Genomic DNA, 27,563 nt, shown 5'->3' on the forward strand with positions numbered 1-27,563 from the left:
CACTAAATAAGACAGTGAACAATGGATTGGTCTGCCCAACCCACTGGTGATATCCCCGATTGAAGGGCCAAAGAGAGACAGGTGACGTCTAGAAAAATATAGTCAATTCTAGAGAATTGTGAATGAGGAAATGAAAAAAATGTGTATTGACGGTCATTAGGGTGGAGTATTCTCCAAACATCATGGATTACTAATTCTTTTATTGATTGCTTAACTCTACTTATCACTTTGTTTGGGGTGGAAGATATCCCTGTTGAATTATCTAATATTGGATTTAAAGAAACATTGAAATCTCCCCCCATGAGAAACAGAACCTTTTTTACCTCTAAAACGGAGTTTACAAATCGTCTAAAAAAAAAATCTTCTTTACAGTTCGGGGCATAGACACAAGCCAAAGTCACCATCTGGTTATAGTGTTTACCCACGAGGATCAAAAATCTACCTTCGTGGTCTTTGACTAAATTCATTAATGTAAATGGTATTCCACTATAATCAATATACCTATGCCATTGGTTTTAATATGGTTAGATGCAAAATAAGCATCCCCAAAATTATAATGGAAGGTTTTTGGTTCTTTATTATGAAGGAAATGTGCTTCCTGAAGAAAAATTAAATCACCTTTACAATCTTTAAGATCCCTTACAGTTATACTTCTTTTATTTGGATTGTTCAGTCCCTTTGCATTAACGGTGATAAGGTTTAACAAAGCTTTAGTAATACTAAATCAGAATCTTTACTATAAAGTTTAAACCAATAGTGCCAAACTGTATTAATGGTAATTACCTTAAAAAGGCCTATAGCTTCTGAGGAGTAACATTTATGATAAAACAATGACACACACTGTTCGAAGAGAATTTAAAAAAAAATAAATTATAATATTAAAAAAATAAAAAAACTTTAGGGAGATTACCCATCTCACTGAACTAGATAGGATTCTGCAGGGGCCCTGGACCTAAACTCCTATAATATAACATGTAACTAATAAGTATAGTATTAGGTTACACTAGAACCAACCAGGCTTATTAAAATCTATAAATAATGCCGAAGGGGAAAAAGAAAAGAAAAAATTCAGCAAGGCTGACAAATGAGATAATTTTATCTATCCCTGGCAATTTTAGAAACACCAGATCTCAAATAATACTCATTGTTACTAAGACCTATCTCAATCCTAACAATATTAACAATCCCATATATATCCAAAATTCACAACCACAGAGAAAAAAATAAATAATATACAATATTAATTAATGAGAAGTGCTGGACAGGGAATCCTTTCCCTTTTCTATTATATCTTTTATCTTTTCACTATAATTTCCCTTTTCCTTACATGGATTTATCTCTATTTTTGATTCCCCCTGTGCACCCTCTGACATATAACATTTTGTCTGAGGTTTCTCCACCTTATTATTAACCCAGGTTGTATCTTTGAGCGGGTTTGACCGACAAATTGACACACACACATATATATATATATATATATATATATAAATAAATATATATTTAACAAGTTTTAAGCACAATTGCAACCTCAATACATTATAATCTCACCCTCATCCAGCATTTTAAGGCTGTTACATTTTAAGAATAAGTTACTAATCAGGTCTTAGCTTTTATCTTTTGTTATGGCCCTTATGCCACTGTGCCTTTTGATCTTTCTGAGGCTCCCCTTCATGTGGAGTCTTAGGGCCTTTATTGGAGAAATCCAATTGATGTGGTGGATTCAAAACAAGGTTCAAGCCCTTTGAAATTGACTCCAGGTCTTGAATTAATTTATATATGTACGTTTGATCCTCATATGTTATCACCAAACTTAATGGGAAGCCCCATCTATATTTTATATTTTTTTCCCGAAGGACAGTGGTTATAAATCTGGCCTCTCTTCTCTTCTGTAAGGTGCTAGGGCAAAGATCAGGGAAAAACTGTAGATTATATTCCATGAAAACAATCTTCTCCATCTGTCTTGCTTTAAGTCGAATTTCTTGCCTGTCCGTATATCTCAAAAATTTAAACAGTACATCCCTTGGGGGGGCATTCGGAGGAGGTAACTGACGTAAAACTCTGTACTCTCTCCAGTTCAATAGGTACTATAACTGTATCTTCTGTTCCTGCTCCTCCTTTAAGATATTGAAACAGTTCTGCAGGAATGTGTGTAAGGCTGAAGGTTTGACTGTTTCTGGGATGCCTCTTACTCATAGATTAGAATGTCTACTATGGTTCTCTAGGTCATCAATTCTTTCTTGTAGGCTCTCTATCTGTGATGCCTGCATTGTGGCTTTAGTATTAAAAGTTCCCATTGTTTTATTAGTAACAGCCTGGGCTTCTTCAATCTCCTCCACTCTAGAGCCAATATCGTTTATATCTCTATGCATAGAGGTTATCTCAAACATTATTAATGATTTTAGAGATGCAAAGTCCTCTTTCGTCGGAAAGTTAGAAATATCCTTTTGAAGCTGAAAAATATATTCAGCTGAGACATGTTGTTCTGCCCTTCTAGAGCGAGGGGTGTTAAACTTGTAGTTGCCGCATCAGTATTTTCAGGTGCCTGAAAAAAGTAGAAACTAATGCAGGTGTGGGCAATTGGCTCCTAGTCTGTTTATCGCTCTTAATATTTCTTTTAGAAGTCATATTGAAATAGCAGCAATAGTTAGCTAAATATCAAGCCTTGGGAGTACTTCAGCACCCCTCTGGATAGCAACTGTAATAAGAACTGCTCACTAAGCTAAATAGCCAGATTCAGACAATCCTCTTGCTTTAACATTGCAACATGCTTGCTTTAAAAGTCAGTATAAAATAGAGTAAGGCAGAGGCAGAGGCAAAATATTTTTTTTATGTCTTTAAGATGCTTTCGAGATATTTTTGGTAGAATGCAAAACCCACAGTGAGGCTTATCATACGGTGTAAGAAGGGTTAACTTTTCCTTTAACAGATATCCCAGATCAGAACTTTAAAACCTCTCTTTAGATGACTGGGATTCATATATAAATTCAATAGGCTCTCCTAGTTCTTGCTGTTACATCACTATATTGCTATTGTGTTGCTGTTATAATGAATATGTTACAATACTTTGTATGTTGGCTGTATAAGTCCAGTTATAACAAATGTATTGTGTTGCTGTTATAATGAATATGTTACAATACTTTGTATGTTGGCCAGTTATAACAAAAGTAACAAGTATGTAACATGTATGAGAATCATTTATGCATCCATTTAAACTAGCATCAACACCATGCCTGTTAGTAATGTTTAGTTTGGTTTAGGTTAATATGGGTTAGTATCCATTAGTATCAGTTAATATATCAGATAGTGTTAGTTAGCATATTTACCATTACTCATAGCTCATATCTCATGTCCCATATTCTGTATTCACCTTTCATGACACCATTATACGTATTTATATGCCCTTTATACACACATATTTTTTGTGTGGTTTTTTTTTGTGTTCCCTTCCGGCTTATCTTTTATTTTCCTGTCGTAACAGGAGCTTTAGGAGGCCTTATGGAGCCTTAGGGAGCCTTAGGGACTCTTAGGCCTAGATTTGGAGTTCGGCGGTAAAAGGGCTGTTAACGCTCCGCGGGCTTTTTTCTGGCCGCACCATAAATTTAACTCTGGTATCGAGAGTTCAAACAAATGCTGCGTTAGGCTCCAAAAAAGGAGCGTAGAGCATTTTTACCGCAAATGCAACTCTCGATACCAGAGTTGCTTACGGACGCGGCCGGCCTCAAAAACGTGCTCGTGCACGATTCCCCCATAGGAAACAATGGGGCTGTTTGAGCTGAAAAAAAACCTAACACCTGCAAAAAAGCAGCGTTCAGCTCCTAACGCAGCCCCATTGTTTCCTATGGGGAAACACTTCCTACGTCTGCACCTAACACTCTAACATGTACCCCGAGTCTAAACACCCCTAACCTTACACTTATTAACCCCTAATCTGCCGCCCCCGCTATCGCTGACCCCTGCATATTTTTTTAAACCCCTAATCTGCCGCTCCGTAAACCGCCGCAACCTACGTTATCCCTATGTACCCCTAATCTGCTGCCCTAACATCGCCGACCCCTATATTATATTTATTAACCCCTAATCTGCCCCCCTCAACGTCGCCGACACCTGCCTACACTTATTAACCCCTAATCTGCCGAGCGGACCTGAGCGCTACTATAATAAAGTTATTAACCCCTAATCCGCCTCACTAACCCTATCATAAATAGTATTAACCCCTAATCTGCCCTCCCTAACATCGCCGACACCTACCTTCAATTATTAACCCCTAATCTTCCGATCGGAGCTCACCGCTATTCTAATAAATGGATTAACCCATAAAGCTAAGTCTAACCCTAACACTAACACCCCCCTAAGTTAAATATAATTTTTATCTAACGAAATAAATTAACTCTTATTAAATAAATGATTCCTATTTAAAGCTAAATACTTACCTGTAAAATAAACCCTAATATAGCTACAATATAAATTATAATTATATTATAGCTATTTTAGGATTAATATTTTTTTTACAGGCAACTTTGTAATTATATTAACCAGGTAAAATAGCTATTAAATAGTTAATAACTATTTAATAGTTACCTAGTTAAAATAATAACAAATTTACCTGTAAAATAAATCCTAACCTAAGATATAATTAAACCTAACACTACCCTATCAATAAAATAATTAAATAAACTACCTACAATTACCTACAATTAGCCTAACACTACACTATCAATAAATTAATTAAACACAATTCCTACAAATAAATACAATTAAATAAACTAGCTAAAGTACAAAAAATAAAAAAGAACTAAGTTACAGAAAATAAAAAAATATTTACAAACATAAGAAAAATATTACAACAATTTTAAACTAATTACACCTACTCTAAGCCCCCTAATAAAATAACAAAGCCCCCCAAAATAAAAAATTCCCTACCCTATTCTAAATTAAAAAAGTTACAAGCTCTTTTACCTTACCAGCCCTGAACAGGGCCCTTTGCGGGGCATGCCCCAAGAATTTCAGCTCTTTTGCCTGTAAAAAAAAACATACAATACCCCCCCCCCAACATTACAACCCACCACCCACATACCCCTAATCTAACCCAAACCCCCCTTAAATAAACCTAACACTAAGCCCCTGAAGATCTTCCTACCTTGTCTTCACCATCCAGGTATCACCGATCCGTCCTGGCTCCAAGATCTTCATCCAACCCAAGCGGGGGTTGGCGATCCATAATCCGGTGCTGAAGAGGTCCAGAAGAGGCTCCAAAGTCTTCCTCCTATCCGGCAAGAAGAGGACATCCGGACCGGCAAACATCTTCTCCAAGCGGCATCTTCGATCTTCTTCCATCCGGAGCGAAGTGGCAGGATCCTGAAGACCTCCAGCGCGGAACATCCATCCGGACCGACGACTGAACGACGAATGACTGTTCCTTTAAGGGACGTCATCCAAGATGGCGTCCCTCGAATTCCGATTGGCTGATAGGATTCTATCAGCCAATCGGAATTAAGGTAGGAATTTTCTGATTGGCTGATGGAATCAGCCAATCAGAATCAAGTTCAATCCGATTGGCTGATCCAATCAGCCAATCAGATTGAGCTCGCATTCTATTGGCTGTTCCGATCAGCCAATAGAATGCGAGCTCAATCTGATTGGCTGATTGGATTGGCCAATCGGATTGAACTAGATTCTGATTGGCTGATTCCATCAGCCAATCAGAAAATTCCTACCTTAATTCCGATTGGCTGATAGAATCCTATCAGCCAATCGGAATTCGAGGGACGCCATCTTGGATGACGTCCCTTAAAGGAACAGTCATTCGTCGTTCAGTCGTCGGTCCGGATGGATGTTCCGCGCTGGAGGTCTTCAGGATCCTGCCACTTCGCTCCGGATGGAAGAAGATCGAAGATGCCGCTTGGAGAAGATGTTTGCCGGTCCGGATGTCCTCTTCTTGCCGGATAGGAGGAAGACTTTGGAGCCTCTTCTGGACCTCTTCAGCACCGGATTATGGATCGCCAACCCCCGCTTGGGTTGGATGAAGATCTTGGAGCCAGGACGGATCGGTGATACCTGGATGGTGAAGACAAGGTAGGAAGATCTTCAGGGGCTTAGTGTTAGGTTTATTTAAGGGGGGTTTGGGTTAGATTAGGGGTATGTGGGTGGTGGGTTGTAATGTTGGGGGGGGGTATTGTATGTTTTTTTTTACAGGCAAAAGAGCTGAAATTCTTGGGGCATGCCCCGCAAAGGGCCCTGTTCAGGGCTGGTAAGGTAAAAGAGCTTGTAACTTTTTTAATTTAGAATAGGGTAGGGAATTTTTTATTTTGGGGGGCTTTGTTATTTTATTAGGGGGCTTAGAGTAGGTGTAATTAGTTTAAAATTGTTGTAATATTTTTCTTATGTTTGTAAATATTTTTTTATTTTCTGTAACTTAGTTCTTTTTTATTTTTTGTACTTTAGCTAGTTTATTTAATTGTATTTATTTGTAGGAATTGTGTTTAATTAATTTATTGATAGTGTAGTGTTAGGTTAATTGTAGGTAATTGTAGGTAGTTTATTTAATTATTTTATTGATAGGGTAGTGTTAGGTTTAATTATATCTTAGGTTAGGATTTATTTTACAGGTAAATTTGTTATTATTTTAACTAGGTAACTATTAAATAGTTATTAACTATTTAATAGCTATTGTACCTGGTTAAAATAATTACCAAGTTGCCTGTAAAATAAATATTAATCCTAAAATAGCTATAATATAATTATAATTTATATTGTAGCTATATTAGGGTTTATTTTACAGTTAAGTATTTAGCTTTAAATAGGAATCATTTATTTAATAAGAGTTAATTTATTTCGTTAGATAAAAATTATATTTAACTTAGGGGGGTGTTAGTGTTAGGGTTAGACTTAGCTTTAGGGGTTAATCCATTTATTAGAATAGCGGTGAGCTCCGATCGGAAGATTAGGGGTTAATAATTGAAGTTAGGTGTCGGCGATGTTAGGGAGGGCAGATTAGGGGTTAATACTATTTATGATAGGGTTAGTGAGGCGGATTAGGGGTTAATAACTTTATTATAGTAGCGCTCAGGTCCGCTCGGCAGATTAGGAGTTAATAAGTGTAGGCAGGTGTCGGCGACGTTGTGGGGGGCAGGTTAGGGGTTAATAAATATAATATAGGGGTCGGCGGTGTTAGGGGTAGCAGATTAGGGGTACATAAGTATAACGTAGGTGGCGGTCGGCAGATTAGGGGTTACAAATTTTAATCAAGTGGCGGCGATGTGGGGGGAGCTCGGTTTAGGGGTACATAGGTAGTTTATGGGTGTTAGTGTACTTTAGGGTACAGTAGTTAAGAGCTTTATAAACCGGCGTTAGCCAGAAAGCTCTTAACTCCTGCTATTTTCAGGCGGCTGGAATCTTGTCGTTAGAGCTCTAACGCTCACTTCAGAAACGACTCTAAATACCAGCGTTAGAAAGATCCCATTGAAAAGATAGGCTACGCAAATGGCGTAGGGGGATCTGCGGTATGGAAAAGTCGCGGCTGAAAAGTGAACGTTAGACCCTTTAATCACTGACTCCAAATACCAGCGGGCGCCCAAAACCAGCGTTAGGAGCCTCTAACGCTGGTTTTGACGGCTACCGCCGAACTCCAAATCTAGGCCTTAGAGAGTCTTAGGGAGTCTTAAGGAGCATTAGAGCATTAGAAACCATTAGGGTACATCACATAACTGTTGAAAATATAAAACATGAGAGCCGGTCTGCATAGTTAAGGTACCTGTACTTGTACTGTCTTTTCAAGTGACTCAAGACATGCTTACCAAAACACACCTGCCACTTTTACCAAGGGCCCACGGTCAGCTCACCTCTCTGTTCACTGCTCACCGCTCACCGCTCTGTAACACTAATATTGTCCGGAAGTGACCAAGGCTCCAAATTCCAGACTCCAATCGATATTCACAGCAGTGAAGTTGACGGGCAGTCGTGACGGCAGTAGCAATGGTAGCGGCTTGTCCAGATAATACTTATCCAAAATCTGCAGCCTATTATTCAACCTGTTATTTAATTTAATAGAAATATAGGTAGCTACAGGCTGGAGGAGTGAAGAAGACGCACCAGGTATTTGCCGGGTAGGGCGGATAGGGCTGGTAGGGAGCTAATAGATGTCGGGTTGCAGGTTACAAGTTAGAGGCTCATATGTGCTCCCTGCACGCTCTCTGCACGCTAAAGACAGAGTGTCGGTGTCTCCTCATCTCGAGACTCCAGTGGATAACAGAAAATAACGCTCTCCTAGCGCTTGGTGCCTGATGCCATATGCCTGATGCCTTGCCTTATCTCGCCTAGTGTGCCCCAAAAGATTGTAAATCTTAGCTTACATAGCTATAGACCATTGTCAGGTCCTCTCCCATACACTGAGCTTAGTCTAGCTCACCACCTGCCTGCATGGCCTAGCTCCGCCCTCAACCTTACAACATTTTATCCTTTGCAATGATTGGATATACTGACATGCATGAAAATAACCATTGTAGCTTTTAAAAATTTACTATAGACCAGATGTCAATATCCTTATGATTCATTATTACCTCTAAATAGGTACAAATACACAATCTATTGCAATGAGACTATTGCAGATTTTTATCTTTGATTCTTTATATATGACCAAAGTATTTGACCCTAAGTTACCCTGCTATTAAAGAAACAAGAGACAGATAGCCATTTTACGCACAAAGTAACATACAAGCATTAAACAGGTATGGACTGATAAACAAACTAAAAAAAGGTAAATTTATCTGAAAATAAATAAAACTAAACAAAAAAAGTTTCAGAATTAACACTTATTTATTTGTTAATAAAATAATAGAAAAATATTATTAGTCATTGACATACAAGTAGAGGTAATACAAAATACAGCTGCTACTGCTGTATAACAATTATTGATGCACCAATAAATAAATAGAACCTTGCCTGTGGGATGTCATTCAATTGGATGTAATCCTATTTCATCTGGCACTGAAGAAGCCTTTACTAGGGTGAAATAACTGTTGTGACTGGACTTGTTGACTGTAGGATGCACTTACTTGCAGTTCAAGTTTAGGGATATATTGTTTTTACTCTTGAAGAAGGATAATCTGTATGGGCCATATTTGGAATCTCTCCACTTTCTATTTAATGTAGCTATTATATACTGTATACAGTATTCAGTCAGCTTTATGTCATATTTACTGCTCTGTGTGAAATTAAATGAACATATTTATTTGTGTATTTATGATATTTTAAGTTATTTAGAACTGAATATTTTATACATTACTCACTGATTAAATATATCAATGCCTGATGAAAATGGGAGTGTATCCAACTGGCTGGCAACCTATAGGCAAAAACTACTTTTATTTATTGATGCATCAAAAAATGATTATGTTCTCACACTGCAGTTGTATTTTAATTTCTTTTAATTGTGTGTCCTTAACATAATCCTGACCTAATACATTTTGTATGATTATTTCAAGTAAAATACAAATGCTTCTATGTACACACAATATTTAGGCAAGTTTGTTTCTTAATATTTTTTTTTAATTTATTCCACTCTTTGGCCTGATTCTTAAACTTCCTTTCTTCATTTATCAACCAACTCTGGTTAATGTATATCAAATAACGTCATGATGACTCGCAGGGGTAGCCCTCATGTAAGTCTAAAAAAAAGGAGCTGTCCCTGAAAGTGGCGAGATGTCTCCTGTACAAGAGCTTTCTGCTAAGAGGGCGAAATACAAGACCGACGTGTTTTAAAATATGAATATTACGCTTAACACAATCAAATTATGATGTTTTCAGTCCACTATACTTTAAATGTGTTGTTATTTTCATATGCATAGGTTTTCCTTTTAGAATAATTAGTGTTTTGAGTATTTTGGTGAAAACTCGTCACTTTTTAACTTATGAGAAAAAATTGTTAGAACTGTAGTGCAAAAATGTTTATAGAATTATCCTGGAATTTAAGAGAAAATTTCATATACGCCAATGAAATGACCATGTTCAGCTCATTTTATGAATAAACAACAATTACGCTTTGTATTTTATACTTTTAAGTATGAATTTCTTGATTTTTTTTTTTGCACATCCAGTGTACTTTTATCTAATATTTTTGCATTTATTAATAATAATAATAATAATCAGCTAGATTACGAGTTTGGCGTTATGAGTGAAAAAGCAGCGTTATGCCGCTATTGCAAGTCTTGCAGGTATAGGTGTACCGCACATATTTTTTGCCGTCACGCAACGTCAGTACCGCACTTTTTAAAAAGGCCTTTTCAATGGGACTCCCATAGCGCCGGTATTACGAGTTTGCCTGGGAGGCCAAAAAGTGTGCGGTACACCCTATACTGACAACCCATCTAAAATCGGTAGTTATGAGTTTTACGTTACACAGCTGGAGCATAAAACTCATAACTAAAGTGTTACAAAGTAGACTAACACCCATAAACTACCTATTAACCCCTAAACCGAGGCCCTCCCGCATCGCAAACACTAAAATAAAATTATTAACCCCTAATCTGCCACTCCAGACATCGCTGCCACTGAAAAAATTATTAACACCTATTCCGCCGCTCCCCGACATCGTCGCCACTATAATAAACCTATTAACCCCTAAGCCTCCGCCCTTCCACATCTCAAACACTATTTAAAGATTATTAACCCCTAATCTGCCGTCCGCCCACACCGCCGCTATAATAAACTTATTAGCCACTAAACCGCAAGCCCCCCACAACAAAATATATTATAATAAATATTAACCCCTAAAGCTCTGACCTCCCACATCACTAATGCTACATAAATATATTAACCCCTAAACCTAACCCTAACGTAACCCTACGCCTATTGGATGTCCGGACTTCAATAACTGTAAGTGGATCGTCGGGGGTTAGTGTTAGGTTTTTTTAAGGGTTTTTTGTGTGGTTTTTTTTTTAGCTTAGGGTTTGGGCAATGTAAAAGAGCTAAATGCCCTTTTAAGGGCAATGCCCCTCCAAATGTTCTTTTCAGGGCAATGGTTAGCTTAGGTTTATTTAGATTTAGGTTTTTATTTGGGCAATGTTAGGGGCAGCAGATTAGGGGTTAATATCTGTAATGTAGGTGGCTGTGATGTTAGTGGCAGCAGATTAGGGGTTAATAACTGTAATGTAGGTGGTGGGGATGTTAGGGGCAGCAGATTAGGGGTTAATAACTGTAATGTAGGTGGCGGCGATGTTAGGGGCAGCAGATTTGGGGTTAATAACTGTAATGTAGGTGGTGGCGATGTTAGGGGCAGCAGATTAGGGGTTAATAACTGTAATGTAGGTGGCGGCGATGTTAGGGGCAGCAGATTAGGGATCAATAACATTATGTAGGTGGCGGCGACTTTAGGGACAGCAGATTAGTGGTGTTTAGACTCAGGGTTTATCTTAGGGTGTTAGGTTTAAACTGTATTTTCTTTTTCCCCATAGACATCAATGGGGCTACATTACGGAGCTTTTCTTTCCGCGATCACAGGTGTTAGGCTTTTTTTGCCATCTCTCCCCATTGATGTCTATGGGGAAATCGTGCACGAACACCTCAAAGTAGCGATTGATTTCGGTGCGGTATGGAGCTCAACGCCACCATATCGCCCGCACAAGCCTGCTTTTTTAAAACTTGTAATAGCAGCGCTATAGGGAGGTGAAATAACGCCGCTTTTGTAGCAGTCGTTAATTTCCCTATAGCGCTCAAAACTCGTAATCTAGCTGATAATAATAATAATAAAAGCACCTTTTATCTAATATTTTTACATTTTTGATACAATCACCCTCTGGCATGTTGCTTCTTGCATGCACAGTTTGAAGAATGATCTAAAAGTAATTATTGTACCCCAACAATGCCAAACTTTATTTACACAAACAGAACAATCATCTTCATCTGCTCTATATCTGTTCTATAATCACATGGAAATGGTTAAAGAACTTTAATAATGGAATGTGGATTGTTATTTGCCTCTTATTTCTTTCCATGTTTAAATGTTTAAAAATTGTTCTGGTATATGTTGTTACTGGGTGGAAATTATATTCTACCCTCTCATCTTTGTGAATTATCTTTTTTTAATTTTTATTTATATTATACATAGGGGCCTATTTATCAAAGGTCTTGCGGACCTGATGCGACAGTGCAGATCAGGTCCGCAAGACCTTGCTGTATGCGGAGATTAATACGCTTTCCGCATTTAACATTGCACCAGCAGCTCACAAGAGCTGCTGGTGCAATGCCGCCCCCTGCTGACTCGCGGCCAATCCGCCGCCAGCAGGGTGGTGTCAAACAACCCGATCGTACTCGATCAGGTTGATTTCTGGCGATTCCTGTCCGCCTCATCAGAGCAGGCAGATAGGGTTATGGAGCAGTCTTTAGACCGCTGCTTCATAACTGCTGTTTCTGGCGAGTATGAAGACTCGCCAGAAACACGGGCCCACAAGCTCCGTTCAGAGCTTGATAAATGGGCCCCATTGTATCTAGTATTTTGATAAACAATTAAAAAAAACTTTCCAATAATTGACTTGTTATTAAATTTACATTTTCTGTTGGTCGCCTTTGTAAAAACTTAGCCCCTCTCCTTGAGAGCATTCTGTAGAAGGCTCTAAAGTGTGCACGTGTCCTAGGCACTATACGGTAGCAGTGTCTGTAGCAATAGTTGTAACAATGATAAACAAATGACTGGAGAATCTATTTGTTTTTATTGTTTATGCAATTCCATTAAGGAACAATGTGAAGGAAAGGATTAGAAAGCAGTAAAGGAAATTCAAGGGACATTAAGTTGAATAAGAGAAAGAAAAGCAAAGTGCTAAGAACATAAAGATAATACATAAAAGATTAAGTTAAATGTATAGTCCATTAGTAAAATCTATGTAACATGATACTACTGGCTTACCAAATAAGTATAATAAACAACATGATCGTGATAAATATTAGTCCTTGAGAAATCGGATGAGGCATACATTTAATATTTATATTTCAATACAAAAAAAATATTGCCTGAAGTTTCAGTGGAGTTTTGATAATGGGGGCTACAAAAAAATCATATAAAATAGAACACTCACGTTTTTATTCATATTTTCAGTATAGGAGGCAGTTTCTAAAGGCAAAAGCAGCTATTTCAAATGACATTCTACTTCTATACTAAATGATCCTACTAAAATGAATCCTTGAGAAAATGGAAGAGGCATATATGTAATATGTATATTTCAATAAAAAAACCTATTCTCTGAGGTTTCAGTGGAGCTTTGGTAATGAGGGCTACAAAGAATCTCATAAAAATTAGTTACATTTACACTAAAATCCAGAAAATTATTGGGGAGCGGCAGATTAGGGGTTAAAGGATTTATTTAGGTGGCAGCGATATCGGGAGCAGCAGATTAGGAGTTAATAACATTAAGTAGGTGTTGGTGATGTCGGGGGCAGCAGATTAGAGGTGTTTAGACTTAGGGTTAAGTTTAAACAGATCTTTTTTTTCCCCCATAGACATAAATGGGGCTGCGTTACGGAGCTTTTCATTCCGTGATCGCAGGTGTTAGGTTTTTTACTGACACCTTCTCCCCATTGATGTCTATGGGGAAAGCGTGCTCGAGCACGTCAAAACAGTGTTTCTAGTTTGTGTGGTATGGAGCTTAAAACCACCATATCGCACGCACAAGCACGCACAAGTCGGCTGTTTGAAAACTTGTAATGGCTGCACTAAAGATACATACATATAAACATACGCATATATATAGCAGCAGTATCTTTCAGGTTTATGCTACAATTGTGACTTTCCATGATATATATTTATATACATACATATATATATATTTATACATGTTCCTATGGATCGCTATGTAAAAGCACTTTTGGCCCATTTTTTTTCTAACACCTGACATCTCATATCTTTAAACTTTTTTAACTTTTCTATGCAATTTTTAAAAAAAATATTTTTAATATATAGTGTTATTGTGTGTAACTGTCATTTTAAATGTATTTTTGATGTGTTTTGTGACACAGTGGAAATATAAAATTGACATTGATTTAATCTATTGTTCAGTTCATTCCTTGTTATTTTCTCTTTAAACTTTTACTAACCTCTGAGACATTTCACATCTTCATCCCATATATAACTTACCTTTTTGCCTACATGTGTTTTTCTGAATTAACACTGAATGTCCGCAACCCTATCTAATCTCGACAGTGTGAAATTACAGTAGAAGAATACTTTGTAATGGTGTAGCTATTTTTAATTATATTCAACCAGTGCAGCACCAACATAATAATCAACTGAAAATTACTGTACGTCAAATTTGACATCTTACTCTGATGAAAAAGTGTCACAGATCTTTATAGGTTGGAAACTGTAAATGGAGAAAATTGGGTGCTTAAAGGGAATTAATGGTCAAGCAAGATTGCACAATGAAAAATTATCCCTGCAAGCACCTTATAGACTATTTTTTTAAAAAGAGGCTAAATGCAAAATTATAAAAATGAAGGTATGGTAACTACTTTCTCTGATATTTTAAAGAAGTAATAAAATAAAAACAAAATTAAAACTAAAATATTTGAAAAAAAAACTAAATGCATTTTAATAATAATCTACAACAGAAAAAATTGAGATAAAATAACATAAACTTTTTTTTAACTCTAATAGTATTTATGTTTAATAAACTTCACCTTAAGTATTTATTTTAATTTGTAAATGTAAATAAAATAAAAATAAAATATATAGTTAGTGTGACAAAAAAATATCTTATCCTAAACATAGTTTTATAGACTTAGGGATCCATTTATCAAGATCCGTATGGAGCTTGAAGGGCCGTGTCTAAAGACCGCTACTTCATAACCTGTCTGCCTGCTCTTAGGCCACGGACAGAGATCGCATGAAATCAACCCGATCCAATACGATCGGGTTGATTGACACCCCCTGCTAGCGGCGGAGAGCGTATTGCTCTCCACATTCAGCGATGTCTGTCAGACATGATCCGCTGATTGGATCATGTCGGACAGACATTTGTTAAATAGGCCCCATAGAGTGCAATTTAAGAGATTAGTTAAAAGAAACAAGTCTTGCATTTTATTTTACTTTAGACTGCAATTTCTGAACTTATATCACAAAACATTCAAAAAATATTCTAAATATTCATTTAAAAATCATAGAAATTACATCATCCCATCAATAGAACAGTAGGATACATTTTAACATATTTTACATTTGATTTTTTATATTTACCTTTATTATTATTATTATTGCATGCTAAAACAGCATTCTGGACTCAGGCATTTAAATATGAATTTGTACCTTTAAAATTCTTCTGCATGCTTGACATATTTTTGCATTATTATTCAAGCTTGTACTTGTCAATATTTTGTATGTTGAGTTTCCTCATGATTTATGACATAAATGTTATTTTGTTCATCATATGATAATATACATGCCAGGTCTATCACAATCCTTTAGAAAGGCTTATCAAATTATTTATCTACAAAAATCCTCATAGACTTTAATGGTAATTTTGTACAAAAATCATTACATACATTTTTTCTAAAATATTGTGATTAACCTCTTTATGTGATATTATGCCTTTTTTGATATTTAAAAAATAAAATCATATAAAATAGAATGAATACTTAAGTTACATAAACACTTATCAGCTCCTAAGCTGAAAAATATTACAACAATTTTAAACTAATTACACCTACAAATAAATACAATTAAATAAACTAACTAAAGTACAAAAAATAAAAAAGAACTAAGTTACAAAAAATAAAAAAATATTTACAAACATTAGAAAATTATTACAACAATTTTAAACTAATTACACCTACTCTAAGCCCCCTAATAAAATAACAAAGACCCCCAAAATAAAAAATGCCCTACCCTATTCTAAAATTAAAATAGAAAAGCTCTTTTACCTTACCAGCCCTGAAAAGAAGACTTCAGCCGGATCATGGACGTCTTCAGCTCCCGCTTGGATGAAGACTTCAGCCGGATCATGGACATCTTCAGCCCCCCCGCTTGGGCTTGGATGGACCGATCGGTGAACCCAGTGTGGTGAAGACAAGGTAGGGAGATCTTCAGGGGCTTAGTGTTAGGTTTATTTAAGGGGGGTTTGGGTTAGATTAGGGGTATGTGGGTGGTGGGTTGTAATGTTGGGGGGGTATTGTATGGGTTTTTTTTACAGGCAAAAGAGCTGAATTCTTTGGGGCATGCCCCGCAAAAGGCCCTTTTCAGGGCTGGTAAGGTAAAAGAGCTTTTCTATTTTAATTTTAGAATAGGGTAGGGCATTTTTTTTTATTTTGGGGGTCTTTGTTATTTTATTAGGGGGCTTAGAGTAGGTGTAATTAGTTTAAAATTGTTGTAATAATTTTCTAATGTTTGTAAATATTTTTTATTTTTTGTAACTTAGTTCTTTTTTATTTTTTGTACTTTAGTTAGTTTATTTAATTGTATTTATTTGTAGGTATTGTATGTAATTAATTTATTGATAGTGTAGTGTTAGATTTAATTGTAGATAATTGTAGGTATTTTATTTAATTAATTTATTGATAGTGTAGTGTTAGGTTTAATTGTAACTTAGGTTAGGATTTATTTTACAGGTAATTTTGTAATTATTTTAACTAGGTAGCTATTAAATAGTTATTAACTATTTAATAGCTATTGTACCTGGTTAAAATAAATACAAAGTTGCCTGTAAAATAAATATAAACCCTAAAATAGCTACAATATAATTATAATTTATATTGTAGCTATATTAGGATTTATTTTACAGGTAAGTATTTAGCTTTAAATAGGAATAATTTATTTAATAAGAGTTAATTTATTTCGTTAGATTTAAATTATATTTAACTTAGGGGGGTGTTAGTGTTAGGGTTAGACTTAGCTTTAGGGGTTAATACATTTATTATAGTAGCGGTGAGGTCCGGTCGGCAGATTAGGGGTTAATAATTGTAGGTAGCTGGAGGCGACTTTGGGGGCGGCAGATTAGGGGTTAATAAATATAATATAGGGGTCGGCGGTGTTAGGGGCAGCAGATTAGGGGTTCATAGGGATAACGTAGGTTGCGGCGGTGTACGGAGCGGCAGATTAGGGGTTAAAAAAAATATGCAGGTGTCAGCGATAGCGGGGGCGGCAGAATAGGGGTTAATAAGTGTAAGGTTAGGGGTGTTTAGACTCGGGGTTCATGTTAGGGTGTTAGGTGCAGACATAGGAAGTGTTTACCCATAGGAAACAATGGGGCTGCGTTAGGAGCTGAACGCTGCTTTTTTGCAGGTGTTTGTTTTTTTTTCAGCTCAAAATGCCCCATTGTTTTCTATGGAGGAATCGTGCACGAGCACGTTTTTGAAACTGGCCGCGTCCGTAAGCACCGCTGGTATTGAGAGTTGCAGTGGCGGTAAATATGCTATACGCTCCCTTTTTGGAGCCTAACGCAGCCCTTCTGTGAACTCTAAATACCAGCGGTATTTAAAAGGTGCGGGAGAAAAAAATCCAGCGTTAGCTACGCGGGTCGTTACCGACAAAACTCTAAATCTAGCCGTTTATTTGAAATGCAAGAACATAAGTTTAGATGCCGGCCCATTTTTGGTGAACAACTTGGCTTGTCCTTGTTGATTGGTGGATAAATTCATCCACCAATAAAAAAGTGCTGTCCAGAGATCTGAACCAAGAAAAAAAGCTTAGATGCCTTCTTTTTCAAATAAAGATAGCAAGAGAACGAAGAAAAAATGATAATAGGAGTAAATTAGAAAGTTGCTTAAAATTGCATGCGCTATCTGAATCACGAAAGAAAAATTTGGATTCAGTGTCGCTTTATATGGGAGGTGTTAAAAAGTCCTCTCAGACCCACATTCAGTATGTTATTTTGCAAGAAGACTGAAGCATCCTTGCCTGTTCCTCTGACCTTGATCTCTACAAAGTTTTTGGCTGACGCTACTTGTTTGACCCTTCTATTGTGATACGCTATCTGTGGAATAATTTAATGGCTTATGAACTTAAAACTGCACGCTGGACTTTGCACTTGTCTTATCTTCCTGTTTGAATGCTTGGTTTGGCACATCTTTTCTGGTTTTAAATCATGGGGGCCTATCTATCAAGCTCCGAACGGAGCTTGAAGGCCCGTGTTTCTGGCGAGTCTGAAGAGTCTCTCCGCATTCAGCGATGTCTAACGGACCTGATCTGAGTGTGTCAGATCAGGTCCAACAGACATATGATAAATAGGCCCCATAGCCTGTTTACATATTGCTCTTCTACTATGCTCTTGCTACCCATCTTCTGCTCAATTGGTTCCAAACAGTAAACCAGGTAGCCTATTAATTACCTTATAACATTAATTTCCAGAAATGTATTGGTTTTGTAACAATGAAGTAAAAAATAAAATAAAAATTAAGTTATTAGAATATAGAACAAGTTTCTAAGAATTCTAAGTATAACTTTTTAAATATGGTGCATTGTGTAACTATGTCGCTTTAAGGGTAATAAGATATTAAATCAGGAATAGTGTATCTGATTACATCCGCTACACATCATTGACTTATGTTTGAGACACAGACTATCATTTTCATCACTTTAAAAAGATATATTATTAAATAATTTTCCAAATTCCTAAAACAAAATTGAGCCCTGACAGGGTACCATTCAAGAAAAAAAAGTCTCTATGTAGTACCTATCCTGAGGTTCTGATGCATCTCTGAACTCTAATCTAAACTCTCTAATGGCTAGATTTAGAGTTTTGTCGGTAACGACCCGCGTAGCTAACGCTGGCTTTTTTCTGGCCGCACCTTTAAAATAACTCTGGTATTGAGAGTCCACAGAATGGCTGCGTTAGGCTCCAAAAAAGGAGCGTAGAGCATATTTAACGCAACTGCAACTCTCGATACCAGAGTTGCTTACGGACGCGGCCAGCCTCAAAAACGTGCTCGTGCACGATTCCCCCATAGGAAACAATGGGGCTGTTTGAGCTGAAAAAAAACCTAACACCTTCAAAAAAGCCTCGTTCAGATCCTAACGCAGCCCCATTGTTTCCTATGGGGAAACACTTCCTACGTCTGCACCTAACACTCTAACATGTACCCCGAGTCTAAACACCCCTAACCTTACACTTATTAACCCCTATTCTGCTGCCCCCGCTATCGCTGACCCCTGCATATTATTTTTAACCCCTAATCTGCCGCTCCGTAAACCGCCACTACTTACATTATCCCTATGTGCCCCTAATCTGCTGCCTCTAACACCGCCGACCCCTATATTATATTTATTAACCCCTAATCTGCCCCCCACAACGTCGCCTCCGCCTGCCTACACTTATTAACCCCTAATCTGCCGACCGGACCTGAGCGCTACTATAATAAAGTTATTAACCCCTAATCCACCTTACTAACCCTATAATAAATAGTATTAACCCCTAATCTGCCCTCCCTAACATCGCCGACACCTAACTTCAATTATTAACCCCTAATCTGCCGACTGGAGCTCACCGCTATTCTAATAAATGTATTAACCCCTAAAGCTAAGTCTAACCCTAACACTAACACCCCCCTAAGTTAAATATAATTTTAATCTAACTAAATTAATTAACTCTTATTAAATAAATTATTCCTATTTAAAGATAAATACTTAACTGTAAAATAAATCCTAATATAGCTACAATATAAATTATAATTATATTATAGCTATTTTAGGATTAATATTTATTTTACAGGTAACTTTGTAATTATTTTAACCAGGTACAATAGCTATTAAATAGTTAAGAACTATTTAATAGCTAAAATAGTTAAAATAATTAAAAATTTACCTGTAAAATAAATCCTAACCTAAGTTACAATTAAACCTAACACTACACTATCAATAAATTAATTAAATAAAATACCTATAATTATCTACAATTAAACCTAACACTACACTATCAATAAATAAATTAAATACAATATCTACAAATAAATACAATGAAATAAACTAACTAAAGTACAAAAAATAAAAAAGAACTAAGTTACAAAAAATAAAAAAATATTTACAAAAATTAGAAATATATTACAACAATTTTAAACTAATTACACCTACTCTAAGCCCCCTAATAAAATAACAAAGCCCCCCAAAATAAAAAAATGCCCTACCCTATTCAAAATTACTAAAGTTCAAAGCTCTTTTACCTTACCAGCCCTGAACAGGGCCCTTTGCGGGGCATGCCCCAAGAAGTTCAGCTCTTTTGCCTGTAAAAAAAAACATACAATACCCCCCCCCCAACATTACAACCCACCACCCACATACCCCTAATCTAACCCAAACCCCCCTTAAATAAACCTAACACTAAGCCCCTGAAGATCTCCCTACCTTGAGTCGTCTTCACCCAGCCGAGCCAAATTCTTCATCCAAGTGGAGCAAGAAGAGGTCCTCCATCCGGTAGAAGTCTTCATCCAAGCGGGGCAGAAGAGGTCTTCCATCCGATTGAAGTCTTCATCCAAGAGGCATCTTCTATCGTCATCCACCCGGAGCGGAGCGGCAGCATCCTGAAGACCTCCGACGCGGAACATCCATCCTGGCCGACGACTGAACGACGAATGACGGTTCCTTTAAATGACGTCATCCAAGATGGCGTCCCTCGAATTCCGATTGGCTGATAGGATTCTAGCAGCCAATCGGAATTAAGGTAGGAAAAATCTGATTGGCTGATTGAATCAGCCAATCAGATTGAGCTCGCATTCTATTGGCTGATAAGAACAGCCAATAGAATGCGAGCTCAATCTGATTGGCTGATTGGATCAGCCAATCGGATTGAACTTGATTCTGATTGGCTGATTCCATCAGCCAATCAGAATATTCCTACCTTAATTCCGATTGGCTGATAGAATCCTATCAGCCAATCGGAATTCGAGGGATGCCATCTTGGATGACGTCATTTAAAGGAACCGTCATTCGTCGTGAAGACTTCAATCGGATGGAAGACCTCTTCTGCCCCGCTTAAATGAAGACTTCTACCGGATGGAGGACCTCTTCTTGCTCCGCTTGGATGAACAATTTGGCTCGGCTGGGTGAAGACGACTCAAGGTAGGGAGATCTTCAGGGGCTTAGTGTTAGGTTTATTTAAGGGGGGTTTGGGTTAGATTAGGGGTATGTGGGTGGTGGGTTGTAATGTTGGGGGGGGTATTGTATGTTTTTTTTTACAGGCAAAAGAGCTGAACTTCTTGGGGCATGCCCCGCAAAGGGCCCTGTTCAGGGCTGGTAAGGTAAAAGAGCTTTGAACTTTAGTAATTTAGAATAGGGTAGGGCATTTTATTATTTTGGGGGGCTTTGTTATTTTATTAGGGGCTTAGAGTAGGTGTAATTAGTTTAAAATTGTTGTAATATTTTTCTAATGTTTGTAAATATTTTTTTATTTTTTGTAACTTAGTTCTTTTTTATTTTTTGTACTTTAGTTAGTTTATTTCATTGTATTTATTTGTAGGAATTGTATTTAATTTATTCATTGATAGTGTAGTGTTAGGTTTAATTTTAGATAATTATAGGTATTTTATTTAATGAATTTATTGATAGTGTAGTGTTAGGTTTAATTGTAACTTAGGTTAGGATTTATTTTACAGGTAAATTTGTAATTATTTTAACTATTTTAGCTATTAAATAGTTCTTAACTATTTAATAGCTATTGTACCTGGTTAAAATAATTACAAAGTTACCTGTAAAATAAATATTAATCCTAAAATAGCTATAATATAATAATAATTTATATTGTAGCTATATTAGGGTTTATTTTACAGGTAAGTATTTATCTTTAAATTGGAATAATTTATTTAATAAGAGTTAATTAATTTCGTTAGATTAAAATTATATTTAATTTAGGGGGGTGTTAGTGTTAGGGTTAGACTTAGCTTTAGGGGTTAATACATTTATTAGAATAGCGGTGAGCTCCAGTCGGCAGATTAGGGGTTAATAATTGAAGTTAGATGTCGGCGATGTTAGGGAGGGCAGATTAATGGTTAATACTATTTATTATAGGGTTAGTGAGGCGGATTAGGGGTTAATAACTTTATTATAGTAGCGCTCAAGTCCGCTCGGCAGATTAGGGGTTAATAAGTGTAGGCAGGTGGAGGCGACGTTGAGGGGGGCAGATTAGGGGTTAATAAATATAATATAGGGGTCGCGGTGTTAGGGGCAGCAGATTAGGGGTACATAAGGATAACGTAGGTGGCGGTCGGCAGATTAGGGGTTAAAAATTTTTTATCGAGTGGCGGCGATGTGGGGGGGCCTCGGTTTAGGGGTACATAGGTAGTTTATGGGTGTTAGTGTACTTTAGAGTACAGTAGTTAAGAGCTTTATGAACCGGCGTTAGCCCAGAAAGCTCTTAACTACTGACTTTTTTCTGCGGCTGGAGTTTTGTCGTTAGATTTCTAACGCTCACTTCAGACACGACTCTAAATACCGGAGTTAGAAAGATCCCATTGAAAAGATAGGATACACAAATGACGTAAGGGGATCTGCGGTATGGAAAAGTGGCGGCTGAAAAGTGAGCGTTAGACCCTTTTTTGAATGACTCCAAATACCGGCGGTAGCCTAAAACCAGCGTTAGGAGCCTCTAACGCTGGTTTTCACGGCTACCGCCAAACTCCAAATCTAGGCCTAATTGTTTAAATCTAGTTTTATGATTATAAATATACTATTTAAAGTAAAATTAGTTTGTAACTAACTAACGGCTAGATTTAGAGTTGGGCGGCAGCCGTCAAAACCAGCGTTAGAGGCTCCTAACGCAGGTTTTGGGCTACCGCTGGTATTTAGAGTCAGTCAGGAAAGGGTCTAACGCTCACTTTCCAGCCGCGACTGTTCCATACCGCAGATCCCCCTAAGCTATTTGCGTATCCTATCTTTTCAATGGGATCTTTCTAACGCCGGTATTTAGAGTCGTGGCTGAAGTGAGCGTTAGAAATCTAATGACAAAACTCCAGCCGCAGAAAAAAGTCAGTAGTTAAGAGCTTTCTGGGCTAACGCCGGTTTATAAAGCTCTTAACTACTGTGCTCTAAAGTACACTAACACCCATAAACTACCTATGTACCCCTAAACCGAGACCCCCCACATCGCCGCCACTCTATTAAAATTTTTAACCCCTAATCTGCCGCTCCGTACACCGCCGCCACCTACGTTATCCCTATGTACCCCTAATCTGCTGCCCCTAACATCGTCGACACCTACATAATATTTATTAACCCCTAATCTGCCGCCCCCAACGTCGCCGCTACCTACCTACACTTATTAACCCCTAATCTTCCGACCGGACCGCACCGCTACTATAATAAATGTATTAAACCCTAATCCGCCTCACTCCCGCCTCAATAACCCTATAATAAATAGTATTAACCCCTAATATGCCCTCCCTAACATCGCTGACACCTAACTTCAAGCATTAACCCCTAATCTGCCGACCGGAGCTCACCGCTACTCTAATAAATTTTTTAACCCCTAAGGCTAATTCTAACCCTAACCCTAACACCCCCCTAAGTTAAATATAATTTTTATATAACAAAATAAATTAACTCTTATTAAATAAATTATTCCTATTTAAAGCTAAATACTTACCTGTAAAATAAACCCTAATATAGCTACAATATAAATTATAATTATATTGTAGCTATTTTAGGATTAATATTTATTTTACAGGCAACTTTGTAATTATTTTAACCAGGTACAATAGCTATTAAATAGTTAATAACTATTTAATAGCTACCTAGTTAAAATAATTACAAAATTACCTGTAAAATAAATCCTAACCTAAGTTACAATTAAACCTAACACTACACTATCAATAAATAAATTAAATAAACTACCTACAATTACCTACAATTAAATCTAACACTACACTAGCAATAAATTAATTAAATACAATACCTACAAATAAATACAATTAAATAAACTAACTAAAGTACAAAAAATAAAAAAGAACTGTTACAAAAAATAAAAAAATATTTACAAACATTAGAAAAATATTACAACAATTTTAAACTAATTACACCTACTCTAAGCCCCCTAATAAAATAACAAATACCCCCTACATAAAAAAATGCCCTACCCTATTCTAAAATTAAAATAGAAAAGCTCTTTTACCATACCAGCCCTGAACAGGGCCCTTTGCGGGGCATGCCCCAAAGAATTCAGCTCTTTTGCCTGTAAAAAAAAAACATACAATACCCCCCCCAACATTACAACCCACCACCCACATACCCCTAATTTAACCCAAACCCCCCTTAAATAAACCTAACACTAAGCCCCTGAAGATCTCCCTACCTTGTCTTCACCACACCGGGTTCACCGATTCGTCCTGGCTCCGACGTCTTCATCCAAGCCCAAGCGGGGGGCTGAAGATGTCCATAATCCGACTGAAGTCTTCATCCAAGCCGGAGCTGAAGAGGTCCATGATCGGGCTGAAATCTTCATCCAAGCGGGAGCTGAAGAGGTCCATGATCAGGCTGAAGTCTTCTATCAAGCGGCATCTTCAATCTTTTTTCTTCCGGATCCATGGTCATCCCGCCGACAATTATAATTTATATTGTAGCTATATTAGGATTTATTTTACAGGTAAGTATTTAGCTTTAAATAAGAGTTAATTAATTTCGTTAGATTAAAATTATATTTAATTTAGGGGGGTGTTAGTGTTAGGGTTAGACTTAGCTTTAGGGGTTAATACATTTATTAGAATAGCGGTGAGCTCCGGTCGGCAGATTAGGGGTTAATAATTGAAGTTAGGTGCCGGCGATGTTAGGGAGGGCAGATTAGGGGTTAATACTATTTATTATAGGGTTAGTGAGGCGGATTAGGGGTTAATAACTTTATTATAGTAGCGGTGCGGTCCGCTCGGCAGATTAGGGGTGAATAAGTGGAGGCAGGTGGAGGCGACATTGAGGGGGGCAGATTAGGGGTTAATATATATAATATAGGGGTCGGCGGTGTTAGGGGCAGCAGATTAGGGGTACATATTGATAACGTAGGTGGCGGCGCTTTGCGGTCGGCAGATTAGGGGTTAATTATTGTAGATAGCTGGCTGCGACGTTGTGGGGGGCAGGTTAGGGGTTAATAAATATAATATAGGGGTCGGCGATGTTAGGGGCAGCAGATTAGGGGTACATAAGTATAACGTAGGTGGCGGTCGGCAGATTAGGGGTTAAAAAAATTTAATCGAGTGGCGGCGATGTGGGGGGACCTCGGTTTAGGGGTACATAGGTAGTTTATGGGTGTTAGTGTACTTTAGAGTACAGTAGTTAAGAGCTTTAGCCCAGAAAGCTCTTAACTACTGACTTTTTTCCTGCGGCTGGAGTTTTGTCGTTAGATGTCTAACGCTCACTTCAGACACGACTCTAAATACCGGAGTTAGAAAAATCCCATTGAAAAGATAGGATACGCAATTGACGTAAGGGGATCTGCGGTATGGAAAAGTCGCGGCTGAAAAGTGAGCGTTAGACCCTATTTTGAGTGACTCCAAATACCGGAGGTAGCCTAAAACCAGCGTTAGGAGCCTCTAACGCTGGTTTTCACGGCTAACGCCAAACTCCAAATCTAGGCCACTAAAATTACAAAAAATAAAAAAAAACCTACCTTTACAAAAAATAACAAATGAAATTATCCAAAATAATAAAAATTATTCCTATTCTAATCATTTTTTAAAAACAATAAAAAAAAACACCCCAAAATAAAAAAAAACTAATCTATAATAAACTACCAAGTGCCCTTAAAAGGGCCTTTTGTGGGCCTTTAAAAAGGGCATTTTATAGGACATTGCCCTAAAGATATCAGCTCTTTTCCTACAAAAGAAAAACAAACACCCCCTAATAGTATAAAAATCCCTACCCCCAAACAAAAAAAAACAAAAATAAAGTAAAACCTAATCTACCCATTGCCCTGAAAAGGGCATTTGTATGGGCATTGCCCTTAAAAGGGCATCCAGCTCTTTTTCCTGCCCTTAAAAGGGCATTCAGCTCTTTTATGAAATGCCCAACCCCTAATCCAAAAATAAAAACCCACCCCAAAATGAAAAAAAATTACACAAAATAACAAATGAATTATCAAAAATAATAAAAATTATTCCTATTCTAATACCTATTTAAAAAAAAAAACACCCCAAAATAAAAAACCTAATCTATAATAAAATACCAATAGCCCTTAAAAGGCTAACCATTTTCGTTCCTTTTAACAAAATAAGGAACAGAAACCTGATCCTTCCTTTAAGGGAACGGTTTCCAATTGGAAGCCTTCTTTAGTCTGGAATAAATCCAAGCCATTTAAAAGGTCTAAATCAGCCCCCAAGTCCGCATGAAGGTGCGGCAGACTAAAATTCTTCAAAGATGTTTGGATCAATTCAATCCAAAATCATTGGATTCAGAACATTGTTTCTCAAGGGTACAGAATAGGTTTCAAAGTAAGACCGCCTGTGAGAAGTTTCTTTCTCTCACGCATTCCAGTGAACCCAGAAAAGGCTCAGGCTTTCCTGAAGTGTGTTTCAGACCTGGAGGTATCTGGGCTAATTGTGCCAGTTCATGTTCAGGAAGGGGTCTGGGGTTTTATTCAAATCTGTTCATTGTCCCAAGGAAGGAAAATTCTTTCAGACCAGTTCTGGATCTAAAAATTTTGAATCTTATACAAAAATACAAAGTCCCACTAACATTACAAACCCCCACCCCCCCAAACCCACAAAATAAAAAACCTATCTAAAAAACCTAATCTACCCATTGCCCTGAAAAGGGCATTTGTATGGGCATTGCCCTGAAAAGGGCATTTGTATGGGCATTGCCCTGAAAAGGGCATTCAGCTCTTTTGCTGCCCACCCTAATCTAAAAAAAAAACCACCCCAAAAAACCTTAAAAAAACACTAACCTCTCTTTAGGTACTCACAGTTGTTGAAGTCCCGCTTGAACGATCTTCATCCCAGCGGCTCCATCTTCATCCAGGCAGCTTCTTCATGCAGGCATCTCCATCTTCATCCATCGCGGGAAAGGCATCTTCTTCATCCCTGCGGAGGCGGAGCAGTGATGCGCGGAGGTGGAGGTCCAGGCAAAGGTCCAAGGCTGAGGTCCAGGTGGAGGTCCATGGCGGAGGTCCATCGTTCTGACATGGAGGTCCTCTTCATGCAATTGTCCGCTGCACACTGAGGATTGAAATGCAAGGTACCCCTTTTATACTGGGGGTACCATTGCATTACTATTGGCTGAAAAATTGAATCAGCCAATAGGAATTAGGGCTGCTAAAATCCTATTGGCTGTTCAAATCAGCCAATAGGATGAGAGCTACTGAAATTCTATTCGCTATCCAAATCTTGTTGGTATAGGCTATAACACAAGCTTTTTAGCCTCACCGCAAAACTTGTAATGGCAGAGCTATGGAAGTCCCGTGAAAAAAGTAATTTTTACGACTGTGGGACTGACGTTGCGTTACAGGCTAAAAGGCTTGCGGTACACCTATGCCGACAAGACTTGTAATGGCTGCGGTGGTATTTTAACGCTGAAATTACCATTTTTTTCAGAGTTAAAACATAAACGCAAAACTTGTAATCTAGGTGTAAGAAAATAAATTTTTGGTGGTACTTAGTAGAGATAGGCTTTAACAAGTTAG

This window comes from Bombina bombina, chromosome 5 (genome assembly GCF_027579735.1).
Source record: "Bombina bombina isolate aBomBom1 chromosome 5, aBomBom1.pri, whole genome shotgun sequence".
In the NCBI taxonomy this organism is placed as follows: Eukaryota; Metazoa; Chordata; class Amphibia; order Anura; family Bombinatoridae; genus Bombina; species Bombina bombina.